This window comes from Crinia signifera, chromosome 1 (genome assembly GCF_055691185.1).
Source record: "Crinia signifera chromosome 1, ASM5569118v1, whole genome shotgun sequence".
NCBI lineage: Eukaryota > Metazoa > Chordata > Amphibia > Anura > Myobatrachidae > Crinia > Crinia signifera.
The window spans coordinates 433,164,944-433,186,609 of NC_139217.1; the positions used below are offsets into that span (position 1 = coordinate 433,164,944).

The 21,666-nt window shown below is 45.1% G+C and overlaps 1 protein-coding gene across 2 annotated transcripts in view; it reads left to right on the plus strand.

The window, feature by feature from the left end:
• Positions 1-253: 253 nt before the first annotated feature.
• The window catches only part of ADAMTS6 (ADAM metallopeptidase with thrombospondin type 1 motif 6), a 288,122-nt gene continuing 266,709 nt past the window's right edge, over positions 254-21,666 (plus strand). For both annotated transcript variants that reach the window (XM_083152973.1, XM_083152982.1), the window contains exon 1: positions 254-633. The gene's annotated coding sequence lies outside the window, so the exon portion shown is untranslated. The remainder of the gene's footprint in view (positions 634-21,666) is intronic.

Consider the following 21,666-nt stretch of genomic DNA (forward strand, 5'->3'; position numbering starts at 1 on the left):
GCAGCCAGACTGGTAACTGCGGGGGTACCGAGACAGAGAGCGCCGTCGCTGCTCCCATGCGCCTACACGGGGTACAGCAAAGCTCTCCCCTGACTGCGCCCCTCCGTCCCATCCCCCTCCACGTGCAGGCCGCGCATGCGCACAGGGAGGAGAGGGAGGTGGGTATAGAGAGGAGGGGGGCACACTGGTGACGTCACTCCTGCCCTCCCACTTGCTGAGCTGCCAAAAAAACTGATGTGAAAGTTGGCCGGGGGCCGATAGTGAGATATGAGTGGCCGCTCCAAGCCCAGCTCTGCTCCCGCTGCTGCTGCTGCTGCTGCTGCACAGGGCTCTCTGCTCTCTTCCTCCACACACACACATGCACTTGCCCTGAAAGCTGCTGCTCATACTAAGGAAACACACTGACACCCAGCTAGACGCATAAGGCAGGCATAATGCTACCCCTGCTCTGATCCTTATTGGTTTCCTTAATGACTATTATTATTATCATCATCCCAGCATAAGTCCCATAGGATGGTGGCACCAGGACAGGGCTGGTGGATGCTGCTGGAGGATATGCCTGGTGCCTGCACAGGGGATGCACAGTGAGTGGGCAGGAACCTGCTTATTGCCTGCGCCTAGAACATGAACACGGTAAGAGAGAATTGCCCCCTATGCATCATATACACCTCTGCCCCCCATTTATCTGTCTTATGTCCTGTCTGGTCCCTATGCATGACTTTGGCTGGGAAACTTTTCCAATGGACTCTCCTGTCTCTGTCACAGTAGGGATTGGTGTATTTCACTCAGTCCCTACCCTGGCATTGAGTCACTGTACCCATCACTTTGAGACCCATCAGGTGGCAGTGACATTTTATGCCAGTTTTGCTTTTTTTAGCCCTATCTTTTTGTTATCTTTTTGTGCAGTAGGTGATGTTAGCTTATTTTAGCACTTATTGCCAGCCATTGCTGGGCATACCGCTCATTCTGCATAGACATTCAGCCCCAAAATAAACTAAAATGCTGTATAATGTTTAAATGGCAAGGATCTTGCAATCTAATTGGTGCAATAGAAAAAAAAAAAAAAATCTCCAATAGAAATGTCAGAATTTAAGAAGTGGAAATAAAAGCAACATTTATGCTGCATGTAAAAAAAAAAGAAAAAGAAAAAGTCAGACAAGTGCATAGTTTGTGTCTGGACTCACAGGGGCAGCATTAATGTGTTCCTCAGCCTGATGCTCTAGGATATGTCAAGCTCTTAATAGACTAATCAAAGAGATGTTAACGTGTGGTTTTGATTTTTGTTTTTTTCCCCTCTTTCTGGCCACTTGGGATCTGAGTCTTTTAACACTAGAGAGTCAGATTTGCACTGCATTTACCATTGGGAGTGCAGATTTTGCCAGTTGAGGGCTGAATTGGAGAGCACCTACTGTAAATAGAGGGGTTATGTGAGGTTGACCCCCCCACCCCTCACCCCCTCTATTTAATGAAACAAGGTACTTGGGTGCCAGCGTTCTACCGATCCGACAACCCAGCCAGCCCTGCTGTGACTGTAAAGAATAATTTATGGGGGTTATTAGCGGTTTTTAATTCTCTCTTTTCCAGCTGTTTGTTTAAATGGCAATTTATAGGTACCGTACTGCCAGTGCATTGACGTAACCTGGTCGCCTGCAGAGCTAGCAAGCAAACTTGCTTGCTCCAATTGTCTGACAGCTGATTAATTCAGGGCTTTTGACAACTATTTGGCTCCATGACTATGGTCAAACTAGCACCTACTGGCTTACAGACAATGATGAGGGTTGTAGTCCTTCACACAAGACTCAAAGGCTGCTTGAGCCTACATTTGGATCTCAGTTCAAATAGAGAACTATGTTCCTGTATGTCATTTTCCCCCTTTTCCTATATTAATTTCTTCCAGTCTTACACTGTAGAGGGTGAGGGAACATAGAGAATGATTGTTATTATCTGAGCTGCCGGTGTGTAAGGCTGTTTGGGATGGTGCCAGCTGTCTGGGTCACACGAGTTTTATCCAAATAGATTTAGCACCGCTGACGGATGGTAAAGGGAAGATCAGCTGGAGCTAGGCTAGACTACTACCCCCCCCCCCCCTCCCTCCTTCCCCTCCAGTATGTGGTTGCAATTTACTCCACTTTATGAAAATAAGGGAATTCAAGAAGAATTAAGATAGAAACGGTCTCTTAGTGATATCGTTACATCATGTATGACAAATTCCGAGCAAATATCCTTAAGACCTGTCTGCTCCTGAATTGTTTCTCTAAATAAAACTTTGACAGACGTCCAGTCTGGTGCTGGGTACAATTTGGATTGTAATCTTGCTGATACTAACCTTGTGTTGTTGGACAACTTTGCTTTTCATTGATACTTTTATAACCACAGTTGCATTTAGGAATGCTCCCCCTTTTAATTGACATATAGTTAAACTCTTAACAAGTAGGGTAGTTAAAGAACAATGAATAAGCAAGAGGATATACAGTCATCATGCAAAAGTAGAACGGACTGTTTCCTTCTCTATTCCGTTTAAGCGTTTTACAGTCGTCTTAGACGTTTGTGAGTGGTCATCTTCTAATAATGAATACGATGATGCAATTTGAGCTAAATATTTAATATGACATCAGTCAGTTAATTTAAGATGTACAGTCTGGGGAAGGTTAGCATTAGCATATACGTTACAGTCCATATGGGGCCACTTTTATTGGGAACCCTACATACCTTGGTGTATCTGATCTGACACAGCGTTATGACCCTCTGACTGCAGAGGTCAATTAAGTGAGTATGTTATATTTTATTAGGATGCGTGTGTATGCACTTTCATTTGCATGGCTGGCAGGAAGCATTGACGTATTCGTGTAATCATATGCAGTTATGCTTTGTCATGCCCAGCCTATTACCTAAATATATCATTTGCATCTGTCGGAGTGGGCCAAGCTTATCCCCCCCCCCCCCCCCCTCCACAGCGGTCTCCCTGGCTTTAGCAAGTGTTGTTAGTTCGCTGCAATTGTCATTGTTGAGGTGAGAAAGTGTGTAAGCTGGGTACACACTGCAGTGATTCGGCAATCCTGCAATAGGCAGACATAACGTAATGATATATAAGTGTGTATTTCAACGATGTATTGGCCCGATGCTTCAAAATCGTCTAGTAAAGTGTCAGAACACACTAGTGTATGGGCACGTTTAGGCTTCTGCAATTTTTAATGCTCATGGGTGCTCTTATTCCTGTGGTATTCCACATTTGAGCCTGCTGACAAATGAGTTCTGATCTTCCCTTTTTTCAGCATTGAGTTTGGGACATTCATTATATTGAGATGATAGGTTACCCGGAGCTTGGATCCAGTAGGCAAATCAGTAGATGCTGTTGCCTAATAGCATTTTTTTGCTTTTCACCATGTTCCCAGTGTCCCCCAGGGTCCTTGTGTTGATTGGGAGTCATGCATTCAGAAGTCCTATCATTGAATAGAACAGTTATTTTTAGAAGAGCCGTCCTTTGAAATTTAAATCGCCATTTTAGGTACCTACCCCCATCATCAACACCGTTATGTACCCAAAAAGTGGCGATATCCTAAATGTGATGTGCAGTACATTCTGTCCCACAGACTGTGGCCCTTAATAGACTCAAGCTCATTAATTTAGGGAATCATTCCCAATTATATTGCTTACTCTTAAAATACGCGCAACCTTACGTCTAGCTTATAGAGGCATCTGAGTCAAAGATGCGACAGTCATCACCATCAACTCCAAAACTTGCACCTGGTTACATCACTAATGTATTTCGGGATCCATGAAATTGTAAAGAAGGTGCATTTCAAAGGGGCATGCTTACCTTAATGTACACTCGCTCACTGTGCTGCATCTGACCAGCCTCTCTGTGGACAGATGCAAGTCACCTGCATGTGCAAGCTGTCATTATGCACCAAGATGCAAATGCACTATAGCCCAGCAACAGTTTGTGTTGCATCTTTATATTTTTAATTGATGCCCTTGATGCTGTTTGGGAAGGACTGGTGCACTAAATATTTATGCAGGTTTACTCAAATTGGCCATATAAACCAAGCCATGCTGAAAAGATTAAGTGTCATTATAGTCTACGCCACGACAAGTGTATCCAAAAGTTTACAGGTTAGCAAATGTGTCATCCAAAATTTTGGATTTAGGGTGAAATGTCAGGGAGAAATAAAGTAAAGCGTATTACACCTGCTCCCAGCATTCTACACCATACAGGACCTGTGTCTGCTCTGTAGTGATCACAATAAATGATTACATTTTCCCCTGGGCTATCTTCAATTCATGGATTGAGTATGATATGTCGACAGTCATAATATGTAGGCTGGGATAAAATGTCAAAATGTTGGATCCTGGTGGTCCAGCGGTGACTTACACTCTCCTGTTTTCCGGTAAGTATTTCTCCGCTGGCCGTACTCTCCCCCCGCAGCCTGATCTTACCCCCCCCCGCCCACCCGACATCATAACTGTACAGTAGAGTATATCTTCAAATCACAGTTTATGCCAGCTATTGTTTTTGTGAAAAGCACTAAATACCAAGTTTTACTTCCAAAAAAGAGCTGTACCCCCATAATAAGACTATGGGGGAAGGGTGAGCGATTAAAGTGGGGTTTTTTTTTGTGTCCATAAGGGTATCAACCACTATTTCCCAACAAGTAGTAGGTCAACCCAAGAAAAATGTCAACAGGGTCAAAGCATGGCAATTGCACAAGTATGCCTATATGGATGTCGACATAGACACAAAAAAAGGAAAAACTCATGTCAGCCATTTCCTGTGTCAACCATTGCCATTTTGAGCTGTCGCCCTAGACCGTGTCAACTTTATTCATGTGTTGACCTACTGTTTGTCGACTGATAGTGGTCGACTTATTGACTGTCGACTTAGACTCTGTCAACCTAATAATCCGCACCTCCTCATAAGAGCAATTCAGTTGTTGGGTGCCCATTACTTGTCAGAATAGAATAGGGTATAGCCACGAAAAGTGACTCATTCTCTGTAAAGTCCTGGTCCGTGCCATTTTGCACAATTCTTCTCTCCGACTTCGGGTGAAGTGACAATAAATGTATCTCCTGCAGCTAATGGGTGCCCAAAAATAGCAACAACTGAATTGCTCCATCTTTGCACCCATGAGTGGTATTCATGGAGGGTAAACAATTGAATTGACCCGATAGTCTCCTGTGTCCCATTTTTACACCCTGCCACCGATCGTGCCCCTCGTAGGTATTATTAGATGCCATTTTTAAAGTCAAGCGTGATGGAACCATGGACATGCTGAATCCAGTATTAACAAGACCATGAAATGTATTCATAATTCTCCAGTCCACTGTTTGTGTTCTTTGAGCCATTGCAACTTATTTCTGATAGGAACGGAACTCCTTGCTGTGTATCTACAATGCAATGGATTGTATGTTGATATGCCTCTTTCAACACCACTTTGGACCTGAGATTTTTATTGATCGTCAGTACTTTGTGTTTTAGTCAACTAACCTTGCTGTTTATGCCATGTTAGAGCACAAAACAGCATTGCCAAGATAGTTCTGTCTGATTGTTGGACGAGAATGGGAGAGAGACAGGGACTGAGAGAAGGTGTCAGAGAAAAAACATGGGGAGAGACAGGGAGTGAGAGAGGGTGTCAGGAGGGGAGTAGAGAACTAGAGGGGGAGGGGGATAGAGGATGAGGGGGGAGTGGGTTAGAGAATGACAGGGGGTAAAGGACAGGTAGAGGAAGAGAGAGACAGAGGACAAGCGGACGAGGGGGGTAGAGGACGAGAGGGGGATGGGAAGCAGGGGCGATAGAGAGGTGTGGGCTGCCTTGTTTTGGTGCCGGGTCTACTGTCCTCGACTCCCAGGCCAGGGTCACAGACACAGGCACGTCCTGCGCAACTGAAGGGGGGCACTTCCTGTGCAACAGTATGTAAGTAAAAATGACACAAATCAAGAGGGTGCAGGGGGAATTTCCTTGGGGCCCCCAAGCCGTTGGGCCCCATAGCAGCTGCATCCCCGGCACCCTCTATAGTTACACCACTGCCAAACACTCCTTATGCATATAACTAATTTATCAATTTTAATGATTTCTGTAGAAAAGTATCCGGATGGTTCACAGATAAGGTCTAGGTAGACAGTCAAAAACGTGAAAACCTTATTTTGACTTATCCTTGTGTTGACATTTAGTCAAGGTCGACATAATGCATGTCGTCCTTGTGTTGTGTCAACCTATTGACACACTCCTGTAGAAATGGAAGTTACTTGTAATTATGTTATCACTTCTAGAGAACACTTCAATTATAAGGAAAACATATTCCCTATTGTGTGTGTGTGTGTGTGTGTGTGTATATGTATATATATATATATATATATATATATATATACACTGCTCAAAAAAATAAAGGGAACACTTAAACAACACAATATAACTCCAAGTCAAATACACTTCTGTGAAATCGAACTGTCCGCTTAGGAAACAACACTGATTGACAATCAATTTCGCTTGCTGTTGTGCAAATGGAATAGACAACAGGTGGAAATTATAGGCAATTAGCAAGACCCCACCAATAAAGGAGATGTTCTTCAGGTGGTGACCACAGACCACTTCTCAGCTCCTATGCTTTCTGGCTGATGTTTTGGTCACTTTTGAAAGCTGGCGGTGCTTTCACTCTAGTGGTATTATGAGGCGGAGTCTACAACCCACACAAGTGGCTCAGGTAGTGCAGCTCATCCAGGATGGAACATCAATGCGAGCTGTGGCTGTGTCCAGAGCAAGGAGACAGGCAGTACATCAGGAGAAGTGGAGGAGGCCGTTGGAGGGCAACAACCCAGCAGCAGGACCGCTACCTCCGCCTTTGTGCAAAGAGGAACAGGAGGAGTACTGCCAGAGCCCTGCAAAATGACCTCCAGCAGGCCACAAATGTGCATGTGTATAGTCAAATGGTCAGAAACAGAATCCATGAGGGTGGTATGAGGCCCAACATCCACAGATGGGGGTTGTGCTTACAGCCCAACAGCATGCAGGACGTTTGGCATTTACCAGAGAACACCAAGATTGGCAAATTCATCACTGGCGTCCTGTGCTCTTCACAGGTGAAAGTAGGTTCACACTGAGCACATGACAGACGTGACAGAGCCTGGAGATGCCAAGGAGAATGTTCTGCTGCCTGCAACATCCTCCAGTATGACCAGTTTGGCAGTGGGTCAGTTGTGGTGTGGCATTTCTTTGGGGGCTGCACAGCCCTCCATGTGCTCGCCAGAGGTAGCCTGACTGCCATTAGGTACCGAGGTGAGATCCTCAGACCCCTTATGAGACCATATGGTGGTGCGGTTGGCCCTTGGTTCCTCCTAATGCAAGAAAATGCTAGACCTCATGTAGCTGGAGTGTGTCAGCAGTTCCTGCAAGACGAAGGCATTGATGCTATGGACTGGCCCGCCCGTTCCCCAGACCTGAATCCAATTGAGCACATCTGGGACATCATGTCTTGCTCCATCCACTAACGCCACGTTGCATCACAGACTGTCCAGGAGGTGGCGGATGCTTTAGTCCAGATCTGGGAGGAGATCCTTCAGGAGACCATCCGCCACCTCATTAGGAGCATGCTCAGGCATTGTAGGGAGGTCAAACAGGCACGTGGAGGCCACACACACTACTGAGCCTCATTTTGATTGTTTTAAGGACATTACATCAAAGTTGTATCAGCCTGTAGTGTGTTTTTACACTTTCATTTTGAGGGTGACTCCAAATCCAGACCTCCATGGGTTAATAACTTTGGTTTGCATTGATAATTGTTGTGTGATTTTGTTGTCAGCACATTCAACTATGTAAAGAACAAAGTTTTTAATAAGAATATTTAATTCATTCAGATCTAGGATGTGTTATGCTATTGTTCCCACACACACACACACACACACACACACACACACACACACACACACACACACACAAACACTAGTAAGCCCACTAATCCTTCAAAAGCTAGTGCGGTAGTTACTGAGGGCGGGATGTTATAACATCCGCGGCCCCCCTTCGCCGGACATCGCATTATTAGTAACGGCATATGCTATAACATATGCCGTTATTCATGCAAGGGACAGCTCTTGCGGTAAGAGCTGTCCCTTGCGATGCGGTGCCGGTGCTGGACTTCCGGGTCTGTGACCCGGGAGTCCATCTGCGCATGCGCAGACCCCGGCGCCGGCCGCAGGGCACGCTGGGAGGGATCCGTGACGGATCCCTCAAACAGCGCTGCGGTAAGAAGCCCATAGGCTTCTGCAGGGATTCGCCAGCTTTTGCTGGCGATTCCCTCCGCAGCGCTGACACTGCGGAGGCACAATATAGCATATAGAGATGCGGTAGAAACCCCGAAAACGGGGTTTTTACCGCATCTCTGCTATATAGAATCTCGCCCCGAGAAAGATATGTAGTTTCACTTGCTGCCAGCAGATGGCAGTTTTACGGTTCCACACAGACACTAGACATATATAAAAAGTAGAAAGGATCGGCACTCCTGATAGATGTCAGCAAGTAAGGGACCTGGTGCCACTTCTAGGTGGGCAAGTTGCCCCTAGATATAACATGGAAACGGGATGGCACTCTCTGGGTTGCAGTAATCAAATAAACAGAGAGAGTGCATAGGCTAATTACGCTACACCTTTGAGGTGAAGTACCGCTAGCCACCACTAGGGGACACTCAACGGTACAAATTATTCCTTAACAGAAAGTGAAAGCAAAATAATCTGTTTCAAATGTATTAGATATGGAGAGAGGGAGCTGTGAAGACAGAGATTGGAGGTAGTGACTAAGCCGTCATTTTGTTATTATATAAATGATTTAAGTCACAGCGGACTTCTTGGATAAAACTACCAAGTCTGCATTTGTTGTTTTTTTTGTAACCTGTGTTGGCAGATCTGATGTATAATCTGTATGCATTAGTAGATGAAGCTGAACCACAGACACGCTGCTAGGCATTGCAGCAACAAGATTTTATGTTTCATTTGTTATCAGAAATCTATGCCACATATGCACCTGTTCTCTATACAGAATGCATACATTTCACAGTGACCAGTGACAGAAGCACCAGAAGTCACAATAATAGACACAAAAAACCCTCTTAAACATATTGATCCATAGTTCACTGGTAGGACAATCGGTTCTACTGGGCCAAGGATATGTATATAATAATCATTAGTGGTTTATCTCTTCTTGGTCAAGTGCAACGATCTCCCATGCTATGACAAAGGTGAGACCGATCACCAGGCGAGAGTATTTGAACTGCTAAAGTTAGTGGGGAAGGGAGGAGCAGGGTCAGGCTGTTTATCACTCGCCTTTCTATTCCTTTTGAAGCTTAGTGCATCTGGTCCTGGATGAGCTGTGCCATGCTACTTCTCAGTCCTCTCAGTGGCATAGCAATAGCCAGGCCCCCTCCCACAAATCCCGCCCCCCCCCCCCGCCCCCACTGCCTCCACTGTGCTACTGTGCTGAGCTCGGTGCAGGTCCCGAAGCACAGGCTTCTTCATTGTAGGACACCAGCAGCCAATTAAAATGCTGCACCGGCTTTTGAGTCAATCAGAGCTCATGTATCCGTTAGCCAATCAGAGTGGCTGCCGGTACACAAGCTCCGATTGGCTCACCAGCCAGTGCTGCATTTTAATTGGCTGCCGGCGTGGGGAGATGGGAAGGGGGGCTCAGACGTGAAATCAGTAGAGGGAGTTGCAAATGGATGAGTGCAGTAATAATATAACAAGATACTGGCAGGCAGAATAGCAACAGTGGGATCCTGACGTAAGTACAAAAATGAGAGTAAGGCATAATAGGGAGGGTTAGGCCTGCAGGGGGTGGGGTGAAGTAGGGTTAGACTGTAGGAAAGGACAGATAGGGTTAGACTGCGGGAGGGGACAGATAGGGTTAGGCTGTGGGAGAAGACAGGTAGGCGTTAGACTTTGGGAGGGGGCAGTGTGGTTTAGAGTGCCAGTGGAGGGGGCTTAGGGTTAGGCTGCAGGAGGACACGGTTAGGGTTAGACTGTGGGAGGTGTGGGTTAGGGTTAGGCTGCGGGAAGAGACATGTAGGGGTTAGACTGTGGGAGGGGGCAGTAAGGGTTAGACTACCAGGGGAGGGGGCTTAGGGATAGGATGCAGGAGGATACGGTTAGGGTTAGACTGTGGGAGGTGTGGGTTAGGGTTAGGATGCGGGAAGAGACAGGCAGGGGTTAGACTGTGGTAAGGGGGCAGTAAGGGTTAGACTGCCAGGGGATGGGGCTTAAGGTTAGGCTGCAGGAAAACATGGTTAGGGTAAGTCTGTGGGAGGTGTGGGTTAGGGTTAGGCTGCGGGAAGAGACATGTAGGGGTTAGACTGTGGGAGGGGGCTGTAAGGGTTAGACTGCCAGTGGAGGGGGCTTAGGGTTAGGCTGCAGGAGGACAGGGTTAGGTTTAGACTGTGGGAGGTGTGGGTTAGGGATATGGTTAAAATACTTCCCGGGACCTGTCAAGAATATGTCCATAGAGATGCAGCCATCAGCATTCTGAGCGATGGGATATAAGTGCAGGGATTTTGTACACAACCCATTATTATTATTATTATTATTATTATTATTACTGTTATATGAATGAAAACCATTTTACCTTCTTTTTAAAGAAACTACTTTGAGACAAATGAACCGTCTACCATCCGTGGAGATGGCTTCTTATCTTCATACCAGATATCTTTGAATTATGACAGGGGCAGCTCAGTCTATGGTTGCTAGCAGGGACGTGCTTTGAGGTATGGCTGAGGAGTCCCTAGCAAGTACCTGGGCCAGATTTGCACACAATATATAAGCCCAGGGGTACTTGCCAGCATTATACACAGGAGCAGCAGTATACACTGCTGGAGATTCGCTGAGTTTTGATAAGAGATGTGCAGAAGAGGTAGCCAGGTGAGGCACTGCCTCACGTGTCTCACTCCACCGCACGCCACTAGGTGCTAGGGTATATGTTTGTGGGCTGAACCTTAGAGCGGGAATAATACCATCTATAGGCACATGTGTATCTACAACAGAATGGAACATTTAGCATCCTAGAATGGCTGAGTGAAAATCCAGACCTTGACTCAACTGCAATATGGAGTCATGACCTGAGGCTGCGAGTTCATGCTTGATGGTCTAAAATTATGACTAACTTACTGCAGTTCTGAAACGAGTCGTGGCCAAAATTACCTTCAAGACGATGTGTGAGATTGATGACCAGGTACAGGAAATGTTGGGTTGATGTCATTGCTGGTAATGGAGTTGCCAATAATTACAAAATATAAGAGTTCATATCTTTTTTTTGTTTTGTTTAATCTTTTTATAAGTTAGGGGCTTTGGGCCGGAACCGGACCTGACCGCTAATTAGACATCAGTTTCTAATTCTCAATGATTCAGGTTACAGATGGTAGGTCACCAGTGTGACAGTCACTTGGTCAACTCCATATAGTCAACATTGACAATGTTGACATAGACAAAAGTTTGACTTGGCAGTGATGGACCCATAAAAGGTCAACATCGTTTTTTCAGGATTTTTTTTAAATTGGAACTATTTTAAAACATCTACAACAATGGCAAAGTGTGCCGATTGCAGCATTATCGGAGCGAGGCGCGTGTATGGTGAACGAAGCTAGCCATGTGAGGGCATGTGGTACACTAACCGGGGGTCCACATCCTCAAATGTACAAAAGTCTTTCAATGTCAACCTTTTGCTTGTGTCAACCTTTTTCCCAAGTTGACAATATGGAGTCAACATGGGAGATGGGAGATCAGTTGAATATGGGTTGTTGCCCATAGCAACCAATCAGATTCTGCATCTTATTTTTTTAACAACTTCTGGAAGATAACAGTGGGCCAGATGCACTAAGCTTCAAAAGTGATAAAACGGAGAGTGATCAACAACCAGCCAATCAGCTCCTGTCTGACTTTTTCAAACACAATCTGTGATATGGAAATTAGGAGCTGATTGGCTGGTCTCTTTATCACTCTTCATTTGATCAATTTTGAATCTTAGTGCATCTGGCCCAGTATGTGATTGGTTTCTATGGGCAAAATCCCATCATCAATAGAACGCCCATCTTAGTAGGGTGTGGTACAGGGGTCCGACAGTCGGGATCCTGACAGTCATTAGCCCGACGTCAGGGTCCCGATTGGCCGGACCCAGACAGTATGGTGAGCGCAACAAAGCCCCTTGCGGGCTCGCTGCACTTGCTGCGCTCGCCACGCTGCGGGCACGGAGTGAGCCACCTATTCTATTCTCCCTCTGTGGACCCCCACGAGGGAAATTAGCCATCGGGAAACCGGCTGTCGGTGTTTTGACAGTTGGAATCCCAACATCGGGTTAATGACTGTCGGGACCCCGTCCGGCACCCATCTTTGTAAATGTACCCCTTTGTGTATCATGCCTCAGTGCTGTTACTGGTAAACTAGTAGTCCTGTTCAAAAAGAATGCAGCCATTTCATTAATAACTTTGGGGTAAATGTATGAAGCAGTGATAAGGGAGGAGAAATGATAAAGTGCCTGGTACTTTATCACCGGCCAATCAGCTTCTAACTGTCCTTTTTTAAACTCAGCCTGTAACTTAACAGTCAGGAGCTGATTGGCCAGTGATAAAGTACCAGGCGCTTTATCACTTCTCCTCCCTTACCACTGCTTCATACATCTACCCCATTGTGCCTCCGGCCTCAGTGCTGTCACAAGAAACTGTGCCTCCGGCCTAGTTGCCGTCACTAGGAACTTTGTGCCTCCGGCCTCAGTACTGGCAAGAGGAACGTTGTGTCTCATGCCTCGGTGCTATCACTAGAATTATGTTGCCCCATCCCTTGGTGCTGTCTCCAATTCCCAGTATATAGACATGCTGTATATTGGTTTAGCCTACAATATGTCGGCCCCCACTGTGTATAGGGGACGGGGTCCACTTAAACAAAGCCTTATGCCTTAGCCATGGATGTGATTTATGAGGTGGTCTTAGAAGGACGGTATCTGGGTCAGACATGTAAAATATTCTCATAAAGATGTCAGGGTTTATTTTATTGAAATGTTGAACAATATAATTTAAAGACATTTATGCTTAAGCTGAGGATGAACAGTATATGTAATTTTTAGCATATGTTTGTGACAGTGAATGTGCCTTTAAATAAATGATCCAGTCAGCATAATGAAAAACAATCATAACTGGGTTTTATGTTTCCGCCAGAAATCTGCAAGTTCATATTGGGTTTCTCATCATTAATTTAATATTATATATGGATCAGTGCAGATTCTGTCTACCAGCTCTGGCAAGGAGCCAGCGGCCTTTTCTGTTGCACTACGGGAATCCCTTCTCCTCTGCTCCTCTAGCTTCTTGTGGGGGTGACGTTATCCTCCCTACCACACGGGTTTTGCTGTGCCTAGCAGCTTTTATGTCTCCCCTTTGTGCTCTTTCAGTCTATTCCCCGTGCAACGCTGCTTTGTAACACTCCCTTCTGGAGCCATCATTTCGTGAATTAAGAAGGGCGCAGGATGTTGCTTGGGCGAGAGACGTGACACAGTTGATTCAGTGATGGTGTTTTGATATATTGCTATGCCCACCAAATGAGCAAATAGTTGGATTCAAATTTAAAGGATTTTTTTTTCCTTTTCATTTCTTTATTTTTTTTAAATGAACATCCAGTACTGGCACCCATAGGGTATTGAGGTGATCACAAGCAGTTATCAGCATAGGTGCCGATTCTGTGGGTGCTTGAAGGCCCGAACACCCACGGAAATTGATGAGCACCCACCCGCTCAGCAGCGGCCCACTCGCCCGTGTCCCACTGCACTCCCCCTCCCTCGTCGCTGGCACAGGTACTGTGTGAGCATTTATGTACTGTACCTGCACTGTGGGGGCATTTATGTATTTGGCACTGTGGGTGCATTTATATAATTGGCACTGTGGGGGCATTTATGTATTTGGCACTGTGGGTGCATTTATGTAATTGGCACTGTGGGGGCATTTATGTATTTGGCACTGTGGGGGGGGGGGGTTGTACCTGCACTGTGTAGGCATTTATGTATTTGGCACTGTTGCCATAATTTGAATATTGGACACAACTGTGCTGCGTAATATAAATCAATATTATTGTGTGGCCACGCCCCTTTCCCATGAAGCCACTCCCCTATATTTTTGGCTTGAGCACCCACCAGAAAAAACAGAAATCAGCACCTATGGTTACCAGAGGACATCCCTACACTTCAGCGGCCATTATGCATTCCAGGCATAGGGAATTTCCCCGTTCTGGCATGCTTACTCAAAAAAGGAGTCCTCTCTTTCATATGATGTAGCCTCTTAGGGGTTATTGGGCCTGATTCAGCTTCAGTTGAAATTTTGTTGGGCCACCCAGCACAGGGCAAGGTGTTCCAGATCCCATCCAGTGATGCATTCGCAAATGTTTGCGAATGCATCGCTATTGTGTGAGTATAGAAAAGTGCTGCTTCATACATAGAAAATTGCTCGCGCACATCGCCATCTGCCCCCTGGCTGCACAGCCTAGCTGCGAAGACAGGCACCACCGGCCGTGTTCCAGCTTGTAATGGCTGTGTTTGTGACGTCACGTAGCAGCCTTGGCCCTCCACGCGAGCAGCCCAGATATGCCTCCGGACCGCTCGAACAAAATACTGCGTCCTGCCCCTGCAATGCAGCATAACCGCCCATGGCCAGCACTGAAACTGATCTCCTGGGACCACCGCTTCAGGGCTCATGCATATGTGCTCCAGCATGCGAAGAAGCTCCGTAAATCGCAGAAAAGCAATTTCCCCACTTCTGCTGGCCATCCTGTGTCGGGCCCATTGTCCGGTGATTACCAGACACAAATAACCCGCACTTGCAGTTTGGATATTTAAAAAACACACTTTTTGGTCTATTTTGGGTGGATTGGTTTTGCTGTGTGAGGAGAAATATGTAAACAAATGCTATTCTCTGGAAATTCAAAGTATCCTGAAATGAAAACAAGGTTTATAATGTGTGTGAGTACTGCATATAGATAGATAGATAGATAGATAGATAGATAGATAGATAGATATACAAGACAGGGCCGGCACTCCTCGCTGTTGCTGGAACCTACTTGCCCCGGTGCCTTCCTAGGTATTGGATACCTTGTATTCAAACAGATACCAGGATTGGATGGCGGCACTCGAAGGACTTGGTAAATAAATGAGCCAAGACCAAGCTGTGGTCTTGGCTCAGTCGGGATGACTTTTATCAAGAACAAATCCCAAATCATATATATATAACTACATACGGATTTTGATGTAGTAATGTGACCTGCCCAGTTTGTACCAGAATAGGCTCAGCAGTGAAGCTGTTAAAGGGCACATAACCCAGTAATGGCATTACGCCTAAGTGCTATTAAATATTACTGTAGAAATGGGGGTGGTTATACTAGGTGTACACAATATGCATCTGTCCCATCACATTACTGACATCTGCCATGGTTAGTAAGTTGTGTACTAGGGGAGAGGGTAAGGCCCATTTATGTGAGGCAGGGACTGTAGTGCCAGCACTGCAAAAAATGCTTTGATTTGCTGAACCTGTTTGACCCATGTTCTTAGTCTTTTGATGATTGCTTATGAGCCACGAGATATGTATTTCATTATTTGTAATGGGTGGGGAGGGTCATGCTTGATAACACGAATGTGGAAAGTCCGTAAGACTGAAAACTGCCTTTCACTTCTATAGTATATCGTTGTACTAAATGTACTGGCCCTTTAAGTTGGCTATATTGAAGTTATTTTCAGAATGTAGCAGTATATATCTTACATCACACCCTATATCCCACCATGTAAAGGGTACATACCTTCATTAATAACGCTGGTATGTACCTATAAATGCAATTACTGCCTAAGGTAAGGTACTGCCTATTAAAGCTGTCATTTGTATTGTATTAGAAGGACGTTTGAGTTAGGACCTGCTAGACCTCCTGTGCATGCGCAGAGTGGGCGGTGCTGGGAGGGATCTGATCCCTCCCAAGGACATTTTGAATAGACGACCATAGGCTTCTATTGGGTAGTGCCATCCAAAGATGGTGGTAACCGCCAGGTCCAAGCTCCAGAATGCGTTCAAGAGTTTGGTACATATACAGGAATGTGGACAAAGCTCGGAAAAAAGTAAATCCCGCCACCTAAGCGATCCCGATATCGGGTGGGATGTTCTAACATCTGCAGCCCTCTAGGCCCCCCTTCGCCGGGTACCGCATTCTGAATAATCGCCTATGCTCTAATTTATGCAAATGATGTTTTTGTCCATTTTCCAACTTTTTAGGAGGAAATGGTTGATTGTCATTTGTTCTCAGACATTACAAGATTTTCTTTCCATCCAGCCAGATTGGAAAGATAATCTTATAGTGTGTGTATTCCGATCACTAAAATATGATCCAGCTATGCCGGCTATTGCAAGGTTCCTTCTAATTAACTTTACTAACCACTAACATAAAATGATCTTGACCATTCGGGTACATTTATATTTTTAAATATGCGTTTTTTACTGCCCAATCTTGTTTTCTCCTCTTCTTTTCCAGAACAGTGCTCCACTCCTAAATATCCATTCTAGTTGAGTGCTTCTCCAGACTTCCTTTTGGCAGTGGCTTATGAAGGGGGGAGCTTGGTGAAGGAATCTGTTTCCAATATTTACTACAGTATGCAAGAGAGAAGAGAGAAAAAAAATGTGTGTTCAGTTTAGATTTTCTTCATTTTTTTATGCTTTTTTTTTTTATCAAAACAGAAGCATTTGCAGCAGACGTATGTCTAGAAAACTAGGATAGTACTGGATGGATTCATAAAAAAAAAAAAAAAAAGATATATTTAAATCAACAAAGAATGGTTTACAGTATCTGTACACTTGGGTATATTAAGCCATATTTACCTTGGAGGCAGAATGGTAAATGAATACAGATGTGGACAGCAACCTTTATGAGAACAGGTGGTGTCTTTCTTGCATTCTTTTTCAAAGGTAATCCTTTTTTTTTGGGAGACTCAAACATGACCCTCATTCACCCTTGGTGTATTCCACTTGGTTGACAGTAGAGATAAATACCTGGAGAGAATGTCTTGGAAGTAAATCACGAAGGCTCATTAACCCATTCTCACTTCTGGTGTGTGAAATCTTAAGTTTGCTCATCCTCGACCTTCTCATTTGTCACGGCTGACAATTCTAGATGGAACTCATATATATTAACCCCCTTGTGGGTCTGCTAGCACTAACCTCTATTGGTGGTGCTTTAAATATGAGGTCACCACTTTTCCCATGAATCAATCAATTCCGTTATTAATTTGAAGCAGCCAGACATTTGTGGTGTCTCCTGTTGCATCCAATTTTTTTTACACCACCCCTCCCCCCTCTTGCTCTTTTTAACTGTTACCGTATGTTTTTAGTATTTCTGAATAAGTGGCTTGGTGCACAGATGTCCCTGAATCCTAAATTAGCCGCTCGCTTTACTAACACAAGATATTTCTGCTAGCACCCCTGACCAATTACATTTCACGGCTCTCTGTCTCCCTCAGTAGACCACTAATTACTTTCGTTAGGCACATCAATGAAAATGCAATCCGACACTGCTTTTTTTTTTTTTTCATCATCCACTTTTTCCTCCGTGCTGATAAAAAGACTGTAGCATTAGCGTAGGCTGAAGAGAAGCATTGGCCATATTTCAGCTGTAGAATGCGTTCTAAAAGAACATTCTATTATAATGTGGATTTGGTCCGGTTTCCGGCCTACCTAATGGTGAAACCGGAACAAAAAGTTTTGACACATCACGTTATAGGGCACGCTACTTGAGGCTGTAGGGTTGTCTATATCTGTTAGCTGTTTTATAGTATTAATTGTGGGAGCTCTGGATGGAAATTTCCCTTTGCATATAGGTGAGCCATCCTCCACGCTCTGGGGGCTGCATACAAAAATTGTTGTGCATTTGCGTATTGTTGCACATTTGCCTTGTTGCATCTTTTTCACACCAAGTTGTGTTATTAGTTATGTGATGTCAATAAGACAGCACTGATTCATTTGATATGCGACTCTTGTAAATCAGTGTTTGACAGAATATGTATAGCAGGGGTGGGGAATCTTGTTTGTGCCAAGGGCCGTTTGTATGGGGAAAAAATCCTTTGGGGGCCATATGTAAAAATTTCTCTTACAAATTGTCCTGCTGCAGCCGTCCCACGCTCCGGCGCCTGCTGCTGAATAGGACTGACAGTCTCCGGTTGCTGTTGATTAGGAGGAATCTCGCGTGAACTACCGGCCTCTTGCAAGAATTCCCCTGTACTCCCGGCAAAGCCACCGGGCGGGTGGGAGGGCCACTCAGACTGGCTACGGGGGCCACATACGTCCCACGGGCCTGAGGTTCCCCACCCCTGATGTATAGGATGTAGAGGTGTCACTATGAGGGTGAGGACTGGATTCTACAGTGTAATATTGTCCTGCAGTGCCAGGCTTCTGTTACAGAGAAGGAGCCAAAAGTGCAGCCGCTAGTATCTGGGGGCAGCCCAGCGTCTTGGGGGATTCTGGGAAAGCCCCCAAAGTGATGTTAAAGAGATTTCCTGAGGCCATGCCCACTTTTATATTAGGCCTTGCTCCCTTTTCAGGTAGGTGTGTTATTTTTGTGCAGTTATTTTTTTTATGCCATGTTCCGTTACGGAAAACTGTTAATGGTGTGGCCATGCTCCCATTCGGAGAAATTAACAAAAAAAGGAGGGAGCATAAGGCCTATAAACCAGGGGCAAATTTGAGGAAGGTGTGATCCCCACCCTCACAGGCAGAAATGTACGTGGATGCTTAGCAGGCTCTGGGGCCTCACTGAACCCAGCAAACAGCAGCCCCTCCAACAAACCAGGCCGGGTAGTAATTGCTCCCCCCTTGGCACTAACCAGTAAATAATAAGATTCTAGCTGTTCTTTTTTTTTTATTACCTTCACTCGCCCTTTTTAGAATATTTTGATAAATATTTTCATCAGTAACTAGTATAGTAACACATTTACTTAATAAAGTTTAAAAGAAAATGAAACCGTGGCGGCTTTAGAGCCACCTACCTGTAATATGCAAATGATGACCATGTCTTTGCCATCGTCTGATAGTTGTTTAATGCTGCACCCATTGGACCAACATTCAACTTTAATGATGAAGCAGCCTATTTTTGATAGTCACCAACATGTACAGTATTAGTTTGCTAATGAGTATCAGTCGGACATTGAGAATATAGTCGGCCAACGTTTCTATGTATTAGAAGCTGGGGTCAGTAGGAATATTACGCTCGTGCAGAGATACACAAGAATCTTTACGAGAATCTTTGCTAGATGACTCAAGCCGTCAGACTTGTGCTACTGTACTCTACTGTCTCCAACAGGGGCCTAATTCAAATTCATTTGGAACGGGGCAAATTCTGCCTGTTCCAATGTTTAAAGGTCTGCGCATGCACAAGCACATATTTGCGCATGTGCAGACCCCGGCAACAAATGGCCTTGGTGAGTTACACACTCGCCGGGCCGTTCGTTGTGGATAGGGAGTGCCGGCGGTTGACCGTGCAGGAATGGGGCTCGTCTATGGGAATGCCTGGCGTTTTATGGGCGTCCCCATGATAATGCTGGGTGTTACCATGGGTAAGCAGGTGGGCCGATGCCTGCCGGGGTTGGGCAGCTGATGTCACAGGACGTCCGCCACCTGCAGCTTCTTCGTCCAGGCGCACTCAGACAAAAGTTGTTCTTCACTTGTATTTGCGAAGGCAGGAGAAATCATAAGATGGTCAGTGACAATCAAATGACATTTCCTGCAGTGGAGGCATGCAAGGGGGTGAGTTTTTGGGGGGCTTGTTCGCAGCTTACCGGGCCCAGGTTTGGGTGTGGTAAAAAAAAAATACAGATTGTATCAGTTGCCACATTAAAACAATGTTGACACACTTGATTACCGCTGAATAATAATGTATCCAATGTTGGGAGCTGTGAGTGTTACATTTTGCAATGGGTCTAGCCAGATTGCTGAGGTTCTTGTTGTGCTACAGTACATGATCCAGTCACACAGCAGTGTTGGCGTGTGGACAGTGGGTTGTGTGAACGTAGAAAGACAACACGTACAGCTATGTATTGACTATGTAGAGAGAAGGTCATTGAGATGGATATATTTTGAAGATCTTTGGGAAATGAATTAGCTTTTTACTCCCGCAAAGTCTAATTCTTGGTAGTTAAAAATGATTTCTGTATTACGGCAGGTACAGAGGTGGGGCTGAAGCACAGTCCTGGTTGGGGACGTCTAGTGGTATTTGGGGTGTCAGTTGGTGTAGATCCCCTATTTAAATTTTGGTTATTTCACACATTCTAACCTTTGCGGTATGCCCAATATGGCTGCCTGATATGCCCATGGGTAGGATGAAAAATACTTGGAACTAATTGTTATGTCCAGTACTATTTTTCTGGATAAATAGGTCCAGGAACTCCAGGTTCTGGCGGTGGATCAATTAAATGAGAGAGAAAGAGAGAGAGAGAGAGAGAGACTGACTGCTGGTTCCTGCTGAAAAATAGCACTGGCTATGTAGAGGCTCTGCATCTGTCATAGTTCACCTGAACTTCCCCACTTTGGAAGTCATTTTGGTTTTAAACGCCGTCTGCACAAACGCCCGCCGCTGCACGCACCGCTAATGTCCCCGCACGCAGATCTGGTGTCTCAGATCTGCGTGCTCCCTGTACGGGAAGAGGGCGGGCAGCTGACATCCGCTGACATCAGCTGCCCGCACCTGCTCCGTCACCAATTTACAATGGGAGCGCCCAGCGTTTCTCATGGGAACGCCCATGGGCGACACCCTGGCCCGTCACCCACCACCTCCCCTGCCCCACGCAAATGGATTGGTGACTATGCAAGTCGCCAAGTCTGTTTGCCCAGGGACCCTGCACATGCATCAGTATGCGCATGTGCAGACTGAAAACATCGCTTCCCCCGTGCGAACGCGCAAAGGAGCGAAATATTCAGAATGACCTCCTTTGTGTAGTATCTTGAGGCATTTCCTCGTTATCCAAGGTATGACCTATGTTCCCAAAATGGCTGCCTTACCTGGTACCTTTTGTTATGTAACTTGTGGAACCACCCAAAATGGCTGCACAAATGCTTATTTTAGCCCATTATGTTCCCTATATTCACGTTTTGGTTTTCCTCAATGTTGCACAACTAAACCTCTTTTCTATGAATAGCACTATATAAATACAACTATTATTATTGCATGGTCTATAAAATTATAAACTTGGAAGCGAATAGTTTGTTGTGGGTAAATTCACTTTATCTCTTCTGCTTTTCATTCTCAGAAGTTAGAATTAAAGTTAGTAAAGTAAAAGTCTATATCAAGCTTTTTAAAGACCAATCAGCTTCTACTTATCATTTAATGCAATTTTAAATACTGTACTTTGATAAATGCTAACTATAAATTGGTTGTCATGAACATCTTCTCCACTCTTTAGAAGGTTTAATATATTTCCCCCTAAATATGATGCCACACTTGGAAGGTCTGTCACTTGGTGGTGGACCAGAGTTTGCCCTATGTGTAAATCATTAGTCAACTGCAAGAAAGAGGCTAATTAGTCACATATCTCCTTGTAAGAGGTATATGGAAAAGTTGTCAATCTAGGGCCTTATTCATACCTGACAAGTGAGAAATTACAGTGGACTGCTTGTAGAAAGCCGCCGCCCGTCAGAAAG